A 21,402-nucleotide genomic window follows, 5' to 3' on the forward strand; every position below is an offset into this window, starting at 1 on the left:
CCGCGATGAACACAAAGAACACGAGGAGAAAACACGAGAGAAAACACAAGAGGAATCACTAAACCAACAAGAATAGATCACACATGCGCTAGATCGATGAACACAAAGGTGAGATACAAGATCCAAATCCAACAAAGGACGATACAAAGGTAACCGGTTCTTCTCCGTGAGGAGGTCTTGATGGGGCCACCCAAGAGGGGGTCTTGAATCCAACGGGGATCTTCTCCGAAGACGGGCCGCGGTCACTCTCGAGGAGACGATTCGTATGGATGAGCAAAAGCTATCCTCACATATGAGCTACTACTTTGCTAACCCTCAAATGGAGGAGGAGGGGGTCTATATGTAGTGCTAAGCCACGAAGGGGTAAGTGAGGGGTGAAGGGGTACACGGGCCTCGGCCCAAGTCACGTGCGCAGGCGGGGTCCGGATGATCCGGATGGTGGCCCGGACGATCCGGGTGTCGGGGGTCCGGGTGATCCGGGCGGCCGTCCGGATGATCCGGCTTCGGGTGTCTTCGGGCACATTGCTCGGATCGTCCGGGTGGGGGTCCGGATCATCCGGGCTTGGTCCGGATCGTCCGGCTGGGGGTCCGGATGATCCGGGTAAGTCATGTCTTGTCTGTTCTTCTTCTTCCTTCTCCTCTTCCATGCTTGGCCTTGGTCCTTGGATCCTCCATGGTCATCACGGTTGTTCCTGAGTATATGCAAGGTCCATGCATGAGGTAGTAACCATGTCTCATATGTGGAAAGTGTCGGTTCGAAGAGGAGTGAGTTCACCTTGTGTCCAATGGCGTAAGGTCAAGGTCTCATCGTATGTCCTCTTGGGGCTTGGGGAGTAGTCGAAGTGTACATGGGGATGATCGTGAAATGTTCCACATCAATCATCCTTGCTCATCACCATGTCGTTCGCCTCCAAAGCTTGGTCCTCGAATGTCTCCGTAGTCATACTCGTCGCCGCACCGTCTTGAAAAAGAGTCGTGGAGGACTCGGCATCATCAATGCCACAAAGAGGGATGGCGATGAAGTCGAACTTGGGAGCGTCGTCTTGGAGCTCATCGGGCTTGGACATCTTGGTGGTACTGGCCTCATGCCCCTCGTATTTGAGCTTGGTCTTCGAGAAGTGTGCTTGGGGTGGAGAAGCCTTGGCCTTCATGAGTTCTTGTTCTGCCTTGAGAGCACCAGTGTAGTAGTCGTCGAGGGACTTGTAGTTCTTGAGGAAGATAGTCTTGGAGATGTCGTTGTGCAATCCCATCATGAAGTGGAACTTCGTCGAAATGGGGTCGTCCACGCCGGCTTGTCACAAGGCATTCTTCATCTCCTTGAAGTACTCGTCGATGGACTTGGATCCTTGGGTGGTGTTCTCCAATTGGCGTAGAAGTTGTTCCGTGTAGGTTGGAGGCACGAACTCTCGCCGCAAAGCTCTCTTCGTCTTGGGCCAACTCATGTCGTAGCGCTCCGAAAGTGTGTGAAGCCACCATGTCGAGGCGTAGTCATGGAAGTTTCTTGTGGCGCACTTCACTTGATCTTCGGGAGGAACTTGATGTAGCTTGAGGTAGTCGTCCATTAGGCGCTCCCACTCGAGATACTCCTCGGGTTCTTGAGTCCCATAGAAAGGAATCTTATGGTCGGTGTCAAGGTCATAGTAGCTCGTGGAGGTCGCGGACTTGAGCTTGGGGAGCTTCTCTTGAGCGTAGTCTTGGGGTGCTTGTTTGCGAACATGCCGTATATTCGAAGGCGAAGATGCCTTGAAGTCGCTTGGTGAAGATGCCAAGGGAGATGGTGAAGTCGTTGAGCGGTTGTTGGTGTTGAGCTCTTGACCTTCACGTTCTTGTCGGTGTTGGTGTCGATGCCGATGTGATCTTGCCAGAGATGGTAGCTCGAAAGCACGTGCACTTGAGCGTCTTCTCGAAGATGAGGAAGATCACTTGTAGGACTTGATGAGGGCTTTGATGTCCTCCATTTGAGCTTGGATCTTGGCGTCGAAGTTGTTGTTCGTGGCATCGAACTCGTCGTTGTTGTTGTAGACCGAGGGTGAAATGCCTTGCCTATCCATCACAAGACTCGAGTAGAGGTGAGTAGGAAATGAGATAAACAATACCAAGTTACCTTTTCCCAAAGTTGAGGATGTGTCCCGTTTAACTCAATGTGAGATGAAAGAATAGTGGAATTGGTATCGGACTTGTTCACTCACACCTATCAAGTAAAGCTTATGGAGTAGCTCGGTGAGGATAGTGGCACAAAAATTTGATGTAAAATGTTATCAAGAGTCAATAATGTTGAAAGAGATTCACAAATTCGCAAGTGAAACAAGTAGACCAATAGCAAAGAATAGCACACGGAAACGCACACACGGATAGATAAATGGGGCCGTGCAACCAAGGAATGAGCACAAAATGTGGAATCCATGGAAAACGCTCGTGTTGCACAACTCAAGAGAGACGCTAGCACGATTGCTCAATAGGCGGATACGACACTTGTGCACAACCTATAAGATGCAAAGATATATCAACTTCTATCCCAAGTATGCTATTATGTATGGTTCCCGGTGTTTCTCAAGATGATCCAAGATGATCGGATATGACAATCTTATATGCAATGTGGTATGATGCTATGGCTATTGCTTACAAGCTCTTTGTTTTTTTCTTTTGCTTAAAAGCTTATTCTCTTTTTTTATATGGCCACAATGCGAAATGCACAAACCAAGATAGCAATTGTGTATATGCGGGAACAATCTTGTGACACAAGCGATGATATGATGATACCAATATGATATGGTATGTATGCAATGGAAGGGTGGATCACTAATGTGCACAAGTAACGTTGCCCGCAATACTCAAATGGCTAGTCTCGATAGGCAAGTAAGGCGAAATGGGCTAGGGGTTATCAATGCAATTGCAAGGGGAATATACAATGATGTCGTCGAGGTTACCGTCCGTATCGATGATGAGAGGCGGTGTTGTCAATGTCGACCCGTTCCTAATTAGCTGAAACACCTTAGGAAACGGAAAAACCACAACTCAAAATCTCAAGGACAAATGTCAAATGGTGGTAGCGGGAATGCGGTGGTGGAAGGGTATGATGGGCTATACATGGTGTCGGAGTCGGAAACACGGTCCCTAAGTAGCCGAAACACCTTAGGAGACACAACTCAGAACACAAACAAAAGTGGGTTAAGTTGGTGTGGCGGAAGTGGATGGTGGGCACGGTTATGCAGAAGTGGTGGTGGTGGTTGATGAAGAAGCAACCGTCCCTAAGTAGCCGAAACACCTTAGGAGACTCAAGTCACAACTCAAACAACCACTAAAGCTATGGGGAACAAGATGGGTTAGGTTGATGAGGACATCAATACCATTGTTACTGAAGGAAATATGCCCTAGTGGCAATAATAAAGTTATCATTTATTTCCTTATATCATGATAAATGTTTATTATTCATGCTAGAATTGTATTAACCGGAAACATAATACATGTGTGAATACATAGACAAACAGAGTGTCACTAGTATGCCTCTACTTGACTAGCTCGTTGATCAAAGATGGTTATGTTTCCTAGCCATAGACACGAGTTGTCATTTGATTAACGGGATCACATCATTAGGAGAATGATGTGATTGACTTGACCCATTCCGTTAGCTTAGCACTCGATCGTTTAGTATGTTGCTATTGTTTTCTTCATGACTTATACATGTTCCTATGACTATGAGATTATGCAACTCCCGTTTACCGGAGGAACACTTTGTGTGCTACCAAACATCACAACGTAATTGGGTGATTATAAAGGTGCTCTACAGGTGTCTCCAAAGGTACTTGTTGGGTTGGCGTATTTCGAGATTAGGATTTGTCACTCTGATTGTCGGAGAGGTATCTCTGGGCCCACTCAGTAATACACATCACTTTAAGCCTTGCAAGCATTGTGACTAATGAGTTAGTTGCGGGATGATGTATTACGGAACGAGTAAAGAGACTTGCCGGTAACGAGATTGAACTAGGTATCGAGATACCGACGATCGAATCTCGGGCAAGTAACATACTGATGACAAAGGGAAAAACGTATGTTGTTATGTGGTCTGACCGATAAAGATCTTCATAGAATATGTGGGAACCAATATGAGCATCCAGGTTCCGCTATTGGTTATTGACCGGAGAGGTGTCTCGGTCATGTCTACATAGTTCTCGAACCCGTAGGGTCCGCACGCTTAACGTTATGATGACAGTTATATTATGAGTTTATATGTTTTGATGTACCGATGGTTGTTCGGAGTCCGGATGTGATCACGAACATGACGAGGAGTCTCGAAATGGTCGAGACATAAAGATTGATATATTGGAAGCCTATGTTTGGACATCGGAAGTGTTCCGGGTGAAATCGGGATTTTTCCGGAGTACCGGGAGGTTACCGGAACCCCCCGGTAACTTAATGGGCCTTATTGGGCCTAGGTGGAAGAGAGGAGAGGAGGCTAGGGCAAGGGCCGCGCCCCCCTTCCCCCCTAGTCCGAATAGGACAAGGAGAGGGGGCGGCGCCCCCCCTTCCTTCCTTCCCTCCACCTCTTCCCCCTTCCACTCCTAGTCCAACATGGAAAGGGGGAGTCCTACTCCCGGTAGGAGTAGGACTCCTCCTAGCGCGCCTCTACCTCCTAGGCCGGCGGCCTCCCCCTTGCACCTTTATATACGGGGGCAGGGAGCACCTCTAGACACACAATTGATCAACGATCTTTTAGCCGTGTGCGGTGCCCCCCTCCACCATATTACACCTCGATAATATCGTAGCGGAGCTTAGGCGAAGCCCTACGTTGGTAGAACATCATCATCGTCACCACACCGTCGTACTGACGAAACTCTCCCTCAACACTCGGCTAGATCGGAGTTCGAGGGATGTCATCGAGCTGAACGTGTGCTGAACTCGGAGGTGTCGTGCGTTCGGTACTTGATCGGTCGGATCGTGAAGATGTACGACTACATCAACCGCGTTGTGTTAACGCTTCCGCTTTCGGTCTACGAGGGTACATGGACAACACTCTCCCCTCTTGTTGCTATGCATCACCATGATCTTGCGTGTGCATAGGAATTTTTTTCAAATTACTACGTTCCCCAACAGTGGTATCAGAGCCTGGTTTTATGCGTTGATGTTATGCACGAGTAGAACACAAGTGAGTTGTGGGCGATATAAGTCATACTGCTTACCAGCATGTCATATTTTGGTTCAGCGGTATTGTGAGATGAAGCGGCCCGGACTGACATTACGCGTACGCTTACGCGAGACAGGTTTCACCGTTGCGAGCACTCGTTGCTTAAAGGTGACTGGCGGGTGTCTGTCTCTCTCACATTAGTTGAACTGAGTGTGGCTACGCCCGGTCCTTGCGAAGGTTAAAACAGCACCAACTTGACAAACTATCGTTGTGGTTTTGATGCGTAGGTAAGAACGGTTCTTGCTAAGCCCGTAGCAGCCACGTAAAACTTGCAACAACAAAGTAGAGGACGTCTAACTTGTTTTTGCAGGGCATGTTGTGATGTGATATGGTCAAGACATGATGCTATATTTTATTGTATGAGATGATCATGTTTTGTAACCGAGCTATCGGCAACTGGCAGGAGCCATATGGTTGTCGCTTTATTGTATGAAATGCAATCGCCATGTAATTGTTTTACTTTATCACTAAGCGGTAGCGATAGTCGTAAAAGCAATAGTTGGCGAGACGACAACAATGCTACGATGGAGATCAAGGTGTCGCGCCGGTGACGATGGTGATCATGACGGTGCTTCGGAGATGGAGATCACAAGCACAAGATGATGATGGCCATATCATATCACTTATATTGATTGCATGTGATGTTTATCTTTTATGCATCTTATCTTGCTTTGATTGACGGTAGCATTATAAGATGATCTCTCACTAAAATTTCAAGATAAAAGTGTTCTCCCTGAGTATGCACCGTTGCGAAAGTTCTTCGTGCTGAGACACCACGTGATGATCGGGTGTGATAGGCTCTACGTTCAAATACAACGGGTGCAAAACAGTTGCACACGCGGAATACTCAGGTTAAACTTGACGAGCCTAGCATATGCAGATATGGCCTCGGAACACTGAGACCGAAAGGTCGAGCGTGAATCATATAGTAGATATGATCAACATAGTGATGTTCACCATTGAAAACTACTCCATTTCAAGTGATGATCGGTTATGGTTTAGTTGATTTGGATCGCGTAATCACTTAGATGATTAGAGGGATGTCTATCTAAGTGGGAGTTCTTAAGTAATATGATTAATAGAACTTAATTTTATCATGAACTTAGTACCTGATAGTATCTTGCTTGTCTATGTTAATTGTAGATAGATGGCCCGTGCTGTTGTTCCATTTAATTTTAATGCGTTCCTTGAGAAAGCAAAGTTGAAAGATGATGGTAGAAATTACACGGACTGGGTTCGTAACTTGAGGATTATCCTCATTGCTGCACAGAAGAATTACGTCCTGGAAGCACCGCTAGGTGCCAGGCCTGCTGCAAGAGCAACACCAGAAGTTATGAACATCTGGCAGAGCAAAGCTGATGACTACTCGATAGTTCAGTGTGCCATGCTTTACGGCTTAGAACCGGGTGAAATCGGGATTTTTCCGGAGTACCGGGAGGTTACCGGAACCCCCCGGTAACTTAATGGGCCTTATTGGGCCTAGGTGGAAGAGAGGAGAGGAGGCTAGGGCAAGGGCCGCACCCCCCTTCCCCCCAGTCCGAATAGGACAAGGAGAGGGGGGCGGCGCCCCCCTTCCTTCCTCCCCTCCACCTCTTCCCCCTTCCACTCCTAGTCCAACATGGAAAGGGGGGGAGTCCTACTCCCTGTAGGAGTAGGACTCCTCCTGGCGCGCCTCTACCTCCTAGGCCAGCGGCCTCCCCCTTTATATACGGGGGCAGGGGGCACCTCTAGACACACAATTGATCAACGATCTTTTAGCCGTGTGCGGTGCCCTCCTCCACCATATTACACCTCGATAATATCGTAGCGGAGCTTAGGCGAAGCCCTGCGTCGGTAGAACATCATCATCGTCACCACACCGTCGTACTGACGAAACTCTCCCTCAACACTCGGCTGGATCGGAATTCGAGGGACGTCATCGAGCTGAACGTGTGCTGAACTCGGAGGTGCCGTGCGTTCGGTACTTGATCGGTCGGATCGTGAAGTCGTACGACTACATCAACCGCGTTGTGTTAACGCTTCCGCTTTCGGTCTACGAGGGTACGTGGACAACACTCTCCCCTCTCGTTGCTATGCATCACAATGATCTTGCTTGTGCGTAGGAATTTTTTTGAAATTACTATGTTCCCTAACAGTTACACCCACAACCCCTGCTACTATACATGCTGGATCGATTACTAGAGCTCGTGCACGCCAATTAAATTACCATGTACTTTCGTTTCTTGGTAATGATTTTAATGTTCATGAGAATATGATGCTGCCTAAATTGGATACATTTGTTTTGCTTACAAATGAAGGGCCTAGCTTGGAGAAGGATGAACATTGGACCAAGAACAAGCATGGAGTTGATGGCATGCGCAAGGGAGACAAGAACAGAGTTTCAAGTGATGATTTCAGGACTTTGAAGCCACCATAATGAGTGCGAAGCCTTGGATGAAATATACAAGATGCCACATCATAATTTTCGTCCAAAGGCTATTCTAGGTGTTGCGTCACCTTATTTTTGGGCCAGGCCCATGTAATTTCGAAATACTTCAATATAGGCTGTTTTTAGAGTCCGTATGTGTGGGGAAACAAGAGTTAGGGTGGGTTTCGGACCCCTCCTCCAAGGGCCACGAAATTCCCTCCTCTTCCTCCATATATACAGCCCCTAGGGCATCGTTTAGACTTTGGTTTTTGTTTAGATTAAAAGTTCGCCATAGCTGCAACTTCGCATACTTCGTTTGTGTTCAACGACCAGACAAAGGCGTCACAAAACCCCACCTTTATTAATAAAGATTTCCTCTTTTATTCGCAATATCCAGATTGCAATCTCAGTTCCTTGCTTGTTCTTCGTTTGCTCGCAGGAAATAGACCCTCGTGGTCAGGTTGATCGTGCTTCGGCGTGGTCAATAACCCCTCGGAAGTTGGTTTAGTGATTGCTAAGGCGCGACGTCTTCGCACGTTCGTAGTCGGATCGTCAAAGTCGACTCCCGCAGAAAACAATTGCTATCTCATCGAAACATCGGGACACCTTTGCCTCTATCATAGGTTGCGGAAGTCGGTGGTGGTAATGCGGATGATATGGTGGAGGGCCTAGGCAAACTTGCCAAATTTCAGAAAATATGATGGAGTCAAATGATGTTGGTGGTGTTTTGTGGGAAGGGGGATGTCAAGAGCTTCAAAACGAGCTAAAGAACGTCAAAAACGGAGTTCGGATGAATTAGTTACGGACAAAACAAAAATCAACCGAAGTTAGTTTCAGGGTTAGCCGGACATCCGGGAGGAGGTCCGGATGATCCGGGTTCGTCAGCTCCGGTTCGGGTATTCGGGTGCGTGGGTTATCCGGACGTCCGGGGGGCGCCCAGCTGATGCGGGGGATGTCCAGATGATCCGGGAGAAGGTCCGGATGATCCGGGCAAGTCAAAGTGCTCGGGATTTCCTCTCGGGGACGAATTCTTGGGCGGAAATGGGGGATTATCGGGGCAAAATTGAGGACATTTCGTGGATGGAAGGTGGGGAAACTTGGGGAGATGCTAGATCCACTCGAAACCAAGCAAATCCATAGATCAAAATCAACAAAACATCATCAAAACTCACAAAGCACAAAAAAATTGGGGCTATTTTTGGTGGGGATTTTCGGATTTAGGACGAAATCAAGCAAAAGAAGGCTAGAAAAAGAGCGGTAGGGGCTCCAAATTCGTGATCAACCTTGCTCTGATCCAAGATGATGTGCCATCTTCGGCCTTCATCCACGGCGACGACGATGAGATGGTTGAGTATTTCACTTCGACCACGGCGATGTATGATGACTTGAGTGACTTGTGCCACCATATTGAGAGTGAGAGTGACTTCACCACTAGCCCCATATATGATGTGTTGCCACAATTCCCATGTGAGGAGAGCCACAACCCCCACCACTTGAGTGAGATGAGTGACTCCACCAGATGTGTAGCGACCAGACCTCAAACAGTATGTGCTCTGTGCTTTAGTGTCATCCCTGGATCAGTAATGCTGACACACACAGTACAAATGGAGGATTTATAACAGAGTAGCAATCACACACTTATTACATCGAGTATCTCAAAAGAGAAATAAGTATGATAAATATGGCTTAAGGCCATCTAAATACGATAACAGCCGAAGACTTGGAAGATAAGTGAGTCCATCAACTCCAACGGCATCACTGAGTATAAGACCACGACCTAAAGCACCTTACTCGTCGTCTGAAAAGTCTGCAACATAAAATGTTGCAGCCCGAAACGGGTCAGCACATGGAATATGCTGGCAATGTAACACATAGAGAGTAATGAACATAATAATGCTATACTACATGCATATATGGCTGATAGAAGGCTCTATGGTTACAGTTTTGCGAAAAGCCAATTTTTTCCTACTGCAAAGGAATAAATTTAATTTAACTATCATGGTGGTTGTGAAACATTGAGATGGTTGACAGCATCTCAATCCCAATTAAGTATCATCATTAACCCAACAATATTAATTAAAGTAACATGGTGGTGAGATTCACATGATAATCCAAGTACTAGATACTCAAGATGTCCATAACCGGGGACACGGCTAACCATGATTAGTTTATACACTCTGCAGAGGTTTGTGCACTTTTCCCCACAAGACTCGATCTTTTCCGTTGGGATTCTCGCACTTCATGGTGTTTGAGAAACGGATGACCGAGACACAGTCTTTCAGAAGCGTTAACTCTCTACTCCGGGTAGACAGTACCACCTACATCCCCTACATCTGCTAGTCTACCTCTTCAAGAGCTCACACAACCTACTCAACTATGCTAGAGCCCATAATAGCTTGTGGCTGCACACGGAAGTTTCTAGCAAGAATAATCTCATGATCCCTTTGAGCCTGGGTGGCGGTCCATAGGATGATCACACGGGTACTCCAGGTTCCTCAATCCACCCAGATGTGAGTTTTAGTTGCCACCTTAAGTAAACCATTAATTAACAATCTCACATCTTTCATGAATACCTCTCAAACCCAATCCACGTCTACTAGCATAGCATAGCGATATAAGCAAACGTAGAAGTAACTCCCAAGGGTTTGACAATAAACAGGGCAATAGGTACTACCTCAACTACTTCCCAATACCCACAATTTAATTAGATCCTAACCATGCAATGTTTGAGGGTTGGTCTAATGCAATAAAAGTGGGTAGTAAAAGATATGATCAAAGTGTTACTTGCCTTGCTGATGATCCGTGAAACTTAGAGATTCGAAGTGGCAACCGGCGCACTCTGGGTACTCTATCGCAAACAAGCAAGCATACAATAAGCACTCATCAAATGCACAGGTAAAACTCAAATAATGATCTAACCAGAAAGTTCAACTTAAGAACTCCGGTTTGCAAAAAATATCAAATCGAACGAAGCAACGAAAATCGAGCGGCGAGAGAAACAAGCTTCGTTTACTAATCTGGATCTAGGTCGAATTTTACAGTAGCAAAAACTTGTTTGAGTGGCTTAAATGGAAATAGAATTTCGAGACGAAACTCTAGGCGCTTGAATCGCCTGATTCCGATAAACGAGCAAAAAGATAAACGAAAATGAAAATCTGATCGGAAATCGCGATCTGGAATGACCGCGGAAAATCCGACGAAAAAGAAAACTGACGAACAGTTAATCGAACGGGCGTTCGTTAATAGCGACAATCCGACGAACACGTTCGTTAAAACGAACAGGTCGGTGAACGTTCACTAATTAATAAAACCAAAAAATAAACCGATCTATATAAAAAAACTAGGGTTTCGAAAAAAAATAAACCCAATCGATTTTTTTAAAAAAAAACCAGACTCGGCGGCGGCGGCTTCGGTTACCTCCGGCGAGGCTACTCCGGCGGGGCGGGGCGGCTCCGGCGGGGCTTCGGGCTGCGGGCGGGGTGCGGGGAGGCGGCGGGTGGCGATGGGGTCGGCGGGCGGCGGCGGGGCGAGGTGAGGGAGGCGGCGGCTTCGGGCTCCGGCGTCGGCGGGGTTCGGCGGCGGGGCGAGGTGAGGGAGGCGGCGGCGGGGCGGGGTATATATATAGGTGGGGGGCTACTCCGGCTTGGCGAAGGGGGCACCTGGGAGGCGTGGCCGTCCCGGACTCGGGCGGCGGCGGCGTGCTCGTCCCGTTCTCCAGGAGGGAGACGGCGACGCGGGATGGGCTGGCCTGGCTCGGCTGGGCCTCGGCCCAGTCGCGCGCAGGGCTTTTTTTAAAAATATATATATATATTCCGCCGAACTTAAAAAAATCGTAGAAAAATAAATAAAAATCCAAAAATGTCAAAACAAATTTTCACCGTCTAATTAAAATAATTAGGACGACGTGAACATTTTCGTGGCCCAAAATTTGCAGTTTTGAAAACGTGAAAATTTTCTAATGCAATAAAAATTGCAAATAAAATCCGAATAAAATCAAATATTTGATTTTAATATTTTTCCTCCAATATTTCAATTATTTTGGAGAAGTCATATTTTCTCCTCTCATTTATTTTAATATGAAATATTTTTCGGAGAGAAAAATAGTTAAAACCAAAGATCCTCGTTTTATTATTTGATAAAAATCAAATATGAAAATCGGTAAAAATCCCAACTCTCTCCAAGGGTCCTTGAGTTGCTTAGGATTTTCGAGGATTTGCCAAAATGCAATAAAATATGCTATGCAATGATGATCTAATGTATAACATTCCAAATTGAAAATTTGGGATGTTACAAGATGTGACGTTGAGTGCACCTATTTTGAGGGAGTGAGTGAACCACCACATAGAGAGAGTGTGATTGTCAACAGGTCATGTGAGGACATTTTGAACTCTAACGACTTAACCTCTACCTCTATTGTGTCTTCTCATTTGGTGCTAGGTACCATATATGATGACGCGCCAATCCTCGACGACTTCGTCCTTCCTTTGGACAAGACGATGGCCATGGTGGAATGTGATGCACCCCCACATGGTTCCATCAAGATGAAGATGACCACCATTTGGTCTTTCCCACCTCACCTACACCACATGAGTGGAATGAACAAGGTAACATAGGTGAAGGTGATGCGCTAGTCCCACTAGTGGACATTCTTGACATTGATTGCTTCCATGATGTTGATCCACCTATTTCCATGCTTCATGCTAGTGCGACTTCCTCATGTGATGATTTCGTGCCCATTTATGATGAGTATGATGATTGCCATGTGGAGTCTATGTTACATAGGATTTCTTGTGATGCCATGTTACATAGGATTTCTTGTGAGAATTCTTTAGGTCACATCATGTTTGACAATCCGCTTGACTTGTCATATGCTATGAATGAGATCAATCATATGTCATATTTGCAATCTCTTCGTAGTAACTATGCATATGCCATTAAAATGAACCCAATTTGCACATATGGAATAGATGGCAAGCCAATGGTTATTGGCATTTGTTTTTTCTTGTGATGATATTGATATGCTCCCTTTGCATCATTTATCTCATATGCCATGCCATGACCACCTAGCCGCGGATATGCATTGTTTTGGATGTTGTCCATTTTCTCCATACGATGTTTCCAATATTGCTCATGAGGAGACCCCCATAGTTTCCTCATACATGTTAGGACATTTTGACCCATCCCATCCATTGCATGATCCTCATAATTATGTGCACAATATGCTACCCATGAATAAACATGCTATTGATGTGCCATATACTTGCATTCTCACTTTGTGTCCCCATCGTGTCATACACAATAACTATTCCTTCATGATGGATGACATGTTCTTATACCATGCATCAAATTTCTTTGAGCGATGCTTATCTTGTGCTAACTCACACATGCACATACACATCATGATGGATGTGTACATTTACCACGCGCACAATTTCTTTGGTTTGTGTCTCTTTTGTGTAGGTACCCATGAATACTTGTCAACCTCGCAATCCCACGAGTTGACAAAACGAGCTCTAGAGAGCAATGATGACTTGGGATCCCATGGATTGTCTTTCCCACCGCTCTCTTCGCGCAAAGGCTTCGCGCATTTCTTCTACATCACCCTCACTTGGCTATGGGTTATTGTCCATTACATATTACATGCCCATCTTGCCATGTTCCCTTTGCATGATATGCTCATTACTACGCCTTCGCCATGCATTTGTGACCCATGCTTTGCATTGCACATGATGATTGATTCTCGTACTTATGTGTATTTGCAAGCTTGGTGGAGATATTGCTTGTTATTTTCATGTTTGCTTTGTGCCCCATGCCTATGATGATACTATGATCTTGCTTTGTGTTCGTGCTTGCGATATGTCATGTGCATTGTCTATGCCTATTATTTGCTCACATGACATGATTGCCATGATTTCCTCTAGTGTGTTGCATCTTCGCTCCACTAGTTTGCACGACTTGATTACTATGCTTTCTTATGTTGCATCACCAATGATTCATACTTGCTCATTACATGCGGTTGATGACAACCATCTACATGCTTTGCACATGATTGTTATTGCTTCTTGTCATATATCTCCATATGTTGGCTCTCTCATGCTAGATGATTTGCCATGTATTGAGTGCAACTATGCCTTTAGTCTTGATAATTAGTTTGCCCCCATAGCATTCTCACATATATGTGGAGATTTTGACATATTTCTTGTGAAGCATGCTCGTCTTACCTATTTGCACCATATACTTAGTGACATGAATATTGCCATTGTTGCATCATATTATTCATGCACTTGTGCTTCTAATGGTTGTGTGCAAGAGAAGAGAACCATCATGATGGATGATGTGTTTATCTACCATGCGCATACGTTCTTTGTTTTGTTGTGTGCATGTGTACGATACTTGGACATCGTGTCGACTTCCACTTCACGTGAGTTGACCATTCGAGCTCTTGAGAGCGAACCACCTTCTATCACGACAATTCTACATCGCACTTTCTTGTGCTTCGGCATTGTGAAGGACGCACAAGGATATGCTTTCAAGGTGATATCCTTCTCTTTTGAGAACCCCAAAACCATGAGCTTGGATATTATGGATCATACTACTTGTGTTGCTTGCTCCATTAGACTTCTTGGTCATCTTGGACCACTTGATTGCGCACATGTTAGAGATCTTGCTTGCCATTTCAACATTCCCATGCCTCATGATATATATGCATTGTGTGTTGCATCCAATTCTTGGATTACTTATTCCTATCACATGTTTGGTTGCAACAATGTCGTCACTTCACATATGCTATGTCCCATTGATTGCTACCTGATTGACTTGATCGCCTCACACATGATGAACAATTGCTCTTTCCATTGTGTTGAGTGCCACAATATCTTCACTACACCCTATGCACATTATGCTTGGATTGTCTTGCACTTGCCCCATGTGTTTAGACATATCATTATATTTGGTGTTGTGAATGATTCATTTGCCTACTATAGACCTTTCATTGAGCAATTTACGCTTGCTTTCTATGACCTTGAGGTAGATGCTTGTTCAATTGTCAAACATATTTCCATCTCTACCTCCCATTTGCATACTTGCTTCCATGATGACCTTCATTTTGCTCAATCCATATGCTTGCATGACATGCTACAATCCTTTGTCAAACCTTATGCTATGTTTGATGATGATACTTGTTGGGTGAATCACCAATTGAATGCTTGGTTTTGCACTAACGCTAACCACATTTGTTTTTCCAAGTGTTTGTTGTCTTTGCTCCTTTTGAAGAAGCAATAACAATCATGTGCAAAGCATGTAGATGGTTGTCATCAACCGCATGTAATGAGCAAGTATGAATCATTGGTGATGGAACATAAGAAAGCATAGTAATCAAGTCGTGCAAACTAGTGGAGCAAAGATGCAACACACTGGAGGAAATCATGGCAATCATGTCATGTGAGCAAATAATAGGCATAGACAATGCACATGACATATCGCAAGCACGAACACAAAGCAAGATCATAGTATCATCATAGGCATGGGGCACAAAGAAAACATGGCAATAACAAGCAATATCTCCACCAAGCTTGCAAATACACATATAAGTACGAGAATCAATCATCATGTACAATGCAAAGCATGGGTCACAAATGCATGGCGAAGGCATAGTAATGAGCATATCATGCAAAGTGAACATGGCAAGATGGGCATATAATATGTAATGGACAATAACCCATAGCCAAGTGAGGGTGATGTAGAAGAAATGCGCGAAGCCTTTGCGCGAAGAGAGCGGTGGGAAAGACAATCCAGGAGATCCCAAGTCATCATTGCTCTCTAGAGCTCGTTTTGTCAACTCGTGGGATTGCGAGGTTGACAAGTATTCATGGGTACCTACACAAAAGAGACACAAATCAAAGAAATTGTGCGCGTGGTAAATGTACACATCCATCATGATGTGTATGTGCATGTGTGAGTTAGCACAAGATAAGCATCGCTCAAAGAAATTTGATGCATGGTATAAGAACATGTCATCCATCATGAAGGAATAGTTATTGTGTATGACACGATGGGGACACAAATTGAGAATGCAAGTATATGGCACATCAATAGCATGTTTATTCATGGGTAGCATATTGTGCACATAACTATGAGGATCATGCAATGGATGGGATGGGTCAAAATCTCCTAACATGTATGAGGAAACTATGGGGGTCTCCTCATGAGCAATATTGGAAACATCATATGGAGAAAATGGACAATGATAGAGGCGAAAGGTGTCCCGATGTTTCGATGAGATAGCAATCGTTTTCTGTGGGAGTCGACTTTGACGATCCAACTACGAACGTGCGAAGACGTCGCGCCTTAGCAATCGCTAAACCAACTTCCGAGGGGTTATTGACCACGCCGGAGCACGATCAACCTGACCACGAAGGTTTATTTCCTGCGAGCAAACGAAGAACAAGCAAGAAACTGAGATTGCAATCTGGATATTGCGAATAAAAGAGGAAAGCTTTATTAATGAAGGTGGGGTTCTGTGACGCCTTTGTCTGGTTGTTGAACACAAACGAAGTACGCGAAGTTGCAGCTATGGCGAACTTTTAATCTAAACAAAACCCAAAGTCTAAACGATGCCCTAGGGGCTGTATATATGGTGGAAGAGGGGGGGATTTCGTGGCCCTTGGAGGAAGGGTCCGAAACCCACCCTAACTCTTGTTTCCCCACACATACGGACTCTAAATACAGCCTATATTGAAGTATTTCGAAATTACATGGGCCTGGCCCAAAAATAAGGTGACGCGGCACCTAGAATAGCCTCTGGACGAAAATTATGAAGTGGCATCTTGTATATTTCGTCCAAGGCTTCATGCACTCATTATGGTGGCATCAAAGTCCTGAAATCATCACTTGAAACTCTGTTCTTGTCTCCCTTGCGCATGCCATCAACTCCATGCTTGTTCTTGCTCCAATGTCCATCCTTCTTCAAGCTAGGCCCTTCATTTGTAAGCAAAACAAATGTATACAATTTAGGCAGCATCATATTCTTATGAACATTAGAATCATTACCAAGAAACGAAAGTACCTGGTAATTTAATTGGCGTGCGCGAGCTCTAGTAATCGGTCCAGTATGTATAGTAGCAGGGGTTGTGGGTGTAACAATGGTATTGATGTCCTCATCATCCTCCCCTTCTTGAAATGAAGTCGTCCTTGACGGAAGCTCATCTTCCTTACCCAAATAAGGCTTCAAATCTGCAATGTTAAAAGTGGGACTAACCCCAAAATCTGCAGGCAGCTCAAGTTTATATGCATTATCATTTATTTTCTCTAACACCTTAAAAGTACCATCAGCACGTGGCATTAGCTTTGATTTGCGCAAATTAGGAAACATATCCTTACGCAAATGTAACCAAACAAGATCTCCAGGTGCAAAGACAACATGTTTTCTACCTTTATCTCAAGTAGGTTTATATTTAACATTCATACACTCAATGTTTTCCTTAGTTAACTCATGCATTTTTAAGATCAATTCAGCACGTTGTTTAGCATCAAAATTAACCTTCTCCGAAGATGGAAGAGGCAACAAATCAATGGGTGCACGAGGTAGGAAACCATACACAATTTCAAAAGGGCACATCTTAGTGGTAGAATGCAACGAAGGATTATAAGCAAATTCAATATGAGGCAAGAATTCTTCCCACATTTTCTCATTATTCTTCAAAACAGCCCTAAGCATACTAGACAATGTTATATTGACTACTTCAGTTTGACCATCAGTTTGGGGGTGACAAGTAGTACTAAAAAGTAGTTTAGTCCCCAACTTAGCCCATAAACATCTCCAAAAGTGGCTAAGAAATTTAGTATCACGATCTGAAACAATAGTATTTGGCACACCATGCAAGCGAATAATTTCACGAAAGAACAAATCAGCAACATTAACAGCATCATCACTTTTATGACATGGCATAAAGTGTGCCATTTTCGAGAACCTATCCACGACAACAAATATGCTATCCCTCCCCTTCTTTGTTCGAGGTAAACCTAAAACAAAGTCCATAGATATATCCTCCCAAGGAACACTAGGTACAGGCAAAGGCATATATAAACCATGAGGATTGAGTCGTGACTTAGCTTTTTGACATGTAGTGCAGCGAGCAACAAAACGCTCAACATCCCGTCTCATCTTTGGCCAAAAGAAATGTGTAGCAAGTATATCCTCCGTCTTCTTCACGCCAAAGTGTCCCATTAGTCCTCCTCCATGCGCCTCCTGCAACAACAAAAGACGAACGGAGCTAGCTGGAATGCATAGCTTGTTAGCACGAAACACAAATCCATCGTTAACGACGAACTTGTTCCATGTTCTACCTTCTTTACAATTCTGCAATACATCTTTAAATTCAGCATCATGCACATATTGATCTTTGATGGTCTCCAAACCAAATATTTTAAAGTCAAGTTGTGAAAGCATAGTATAACGACGAGACAATGCATCAGCAATAACATTTTCTTTACCCTTCTTGTGTTTAATGACATAAGGGAAAGTCTCAATGAATTCAACCCATTTAGCATGTCTACGGTTCAGTTTTGCTTGACTTTTAATGTGTTTCAAAGATTCATGATCAGAATGTATAACAAATTCTTTGGGCCATAAATAATGTTGCCATGTTTCTAAGGTCCGAACAAGACATATAATTCTTTATCATAAGTAGAATAGTTCAGACTAGGCCCACTCAATTTTTCAGAAAAGTATGCAACATGTTTGCCATCTTGTAATAACACACCTCCTAATCCAATTCCACTAGCATCACATTCAAGCTCAAAAGTCTTATTAAAATCAGGAAGTTGGAGTAAAGGAGCATGTGTCAACTTATCTTTCAATATCGTGAAGGCTTCTTCCTGTGCGGTACCCCAAACAAAAGGCATATCCTTCTTTGGAAGCTCATTGAGAGGTGCAGCAATGGTGCTAAAATCTCTCACAAAACGCCTATAGAAACCAGCGAGTCCAAGAAAACTCCTCACTTGTGTGACCGTTTTGGGCTGCGGCCAACTCTCAATAGCTTCAATCTTGGCTTTATCAACTTCAATTCCCTGTGGAGTAACAACATAGCCAAGAAAAGATACTCGGTCGGTGCAAAAGGTGCACTTCCCAAGGTTACCAAACAAACGTGCATCACGTAGAGCAATAAAAATAGCACGTAAATGTTCCAAATGTTCTTCCAAAGATTTGCTATAAATCAGTATATCATCAAAATAGACTACCACAAATCGTCCAATGAAAGCACGTAAAACTTCATTCATTAGTCTCATGAAAGTACTAGGTGCATTAGTTAACCCAAAAGGCATGACTAACCACTCATATAAACCAAACTTAGTTTTAAATTTTGTTTTCCATTCATCTCCCAATTTCATACGAATTTGATGGTATCCACTACGCAAATCAACTTTGGAGAATATTGTAGAGCCACTCAATTCATCAAGCATATCATCTATCCTAGGAATAGGATGACGATAACAAATAGTAATAGTATTGATGCCTCTACAATCAACACACATACGCGACATACCATCCTTTTTAGGCACTAATATAATAGGAACAACACAAGGACTAAGAGATTCGCGTATATAACCTTTGTCGAGCAGCTCCTGTACTTGACGCATAATCTCCTTCGTCTCCTCTGGATTGGTACGGTATGGTGCACGGTTGGGTAGCGATGCACCGGGAATTAAGTCAATTTGATGCTCAATCCCTCGAATAGGTGGTAATCCCGGTGGCACGTCTTGTGGGAAGACGTCAGCGAACTCCTGCAAAATGTTAGTGACAGTAGGGGGCAAAGAGGAAGGCACGTCCTCGAATGAAAATAATGCCTCTTTGCACACAAAAGCATAGCAAATAGATTTGCTAAAATCTAGCTCATTAATATCGGATTTTGTGGCAAGTAAACATGCACTTTTCAATTTAATTTCAGAAGCAACACTAGATGGTTTATTATTAGGTTTCATTTGTTGCTCAAATTCTTTTGCCACAATCTGATTTTCACTCTTATTTTTCTCTTGTTTTGCTTTATTAGCTCTATTAATATCATCTTTCAAAATGGATTCAGGAGTCATAGGAAGCAAAGTAATATGGCTATCCTTATGAACAAGAGTATATTGATTATTTCTACCATGGTGTACAAAATTTTTATCAAATTGCCATGGTCTACCAAGTAATAACACACATGCTTGCATGGGTACCACATCACAATCAACATAATCAACGTATGTAGCGATACTGAAATGCACACAAACAGTACGTGTTACCTTAACTGATGCGGAGCATCCTATGGACATCACCATGTCAAGAGTTCGTTTGGCAAGTGACACATGCGACATCTACTTCACATACGCAAAGGTGAATCATCTCCTTTACACATGTTCACTTAACCCCTTCGAGGATGGTATACTACTTGACACTTCTCCCGTGTGCATGCATAGGTATTGTCGGAGCTTCATGGATGTTGAGGAGGAGTGCAAGCGCCAAGGAACAACTACACCATCCGCGAGGGAAGCCTGGAAGCGACGACGGAAGAAGACGGAGCTGCTGAAGCTACAGCGGCCGGACAACCGGGCCAGAGGCCGGACATCCGGGCCAGAGGCCGGACATCCGGCGCCTGTGCAGCCGCCAAGGAGCTGCACCAACAGACCACCAACAGCATCAGCGGCCGGACATCCGGCGCCTCGCCAAAGCCCGGACATCCGGCCCTTCCCCCGGAAATCTGGCATCGATGACAGAATGCACCCGAAGTTTGTCCACTTCAGCCCGGACATCCGGCCCGAGCCCCGGACATCCGGCGCCTGCCTGCGCGCAGCCACGGGCCAGAGGCCCATGTATCTCTCTTTCCCACTTACCCCTTCGTGGCTTAGACTATATATACTACTCCCCCTCCTCCTAGTTAGGGTTAGCAAAGTGATAGCTCATTTGATAGAGAGCTTTGCTCCTTGTGCCACTCTACTCTTGAGAGAGAGAGAGACTACTACTCCTTATGGAGGCCAAGACCTCCATCTAGGAGAAGATCCTGCGGGATATATCATCAAGACCCCCTCTTGGGTGGCCCCCTTCAAGACCTCCTCATGGAGATGAACTTTACCTTATATCTTTCCCTTTGTTGTTCACGTACCTTGTGGATCTTGTGTGTTTGGTTGTCTAGTGGATGTGTGATTGGACTTGTTCTTGAGTGTTTCCCCTTGTGATTTCTCTCCGTTCTTCCCCGTGTTCATCGTGTTCTTCGAGGGAACCCACTCCAATCGTGAAAGATCGGCCTACACCGGGCTAGCCCCATATCATATGGTATCATGAGCCACGTTGATCACGTATTTGGAGTCCCTCCCACCGTTTTCTAGCCTTCTTTTGCTTGATTTCGTCGTAAATTCCAAAATCCCCACCAAAAATAGCCCCCAATTTTTTTTGTGATTTGTTAGTTTGATGATGTTTTACTGATTTTGATCCGTGGATTTGCTTGGTTTCAAGTGGATCTAGCTTTCCCCCATCTTTTTCCCCCTTTCCATCAACAAAATCTCTCCAATTTTGCCCTTGGAATCATCCATTTCCGCCCCCAATTCGAAAATTTCCGCCCCAAACGAGATCTGGAATCGTCGGGCCGGACATCCGGGCCATCTAGCCGGACATCCGGGCCCCAAGCCAGACATCCGGCTCTTAGAGCACCAAATCTGCATGGTTCTGGACATACACCCCCGGATATCCGGCCGCTGGGAAATCAGCCTCCCGTGTTTCACCGTTTTGCCCATAACTTTCACATCCGGAGTCCGATTTTCGCGTTCTTTAGCTTGTTGAGTA

The sequence above is a fragment of the Triticum aestivum genome, chromosome 6D (genome assembly GCF_018294505.1).
Source record: "Triticum aestivum cultivar Chinese Spring chromosome 6D, IWGSC CS RefSeq v2.1, whole genome shotgun sequence".
In the NCBI taxonomy this organism is placed as follows: Eukaryota; Viridiplantae; Streptophyta; class Magnoliopsida; order Poales; family Poaceae; genus Triticum; species Triticum aestivum.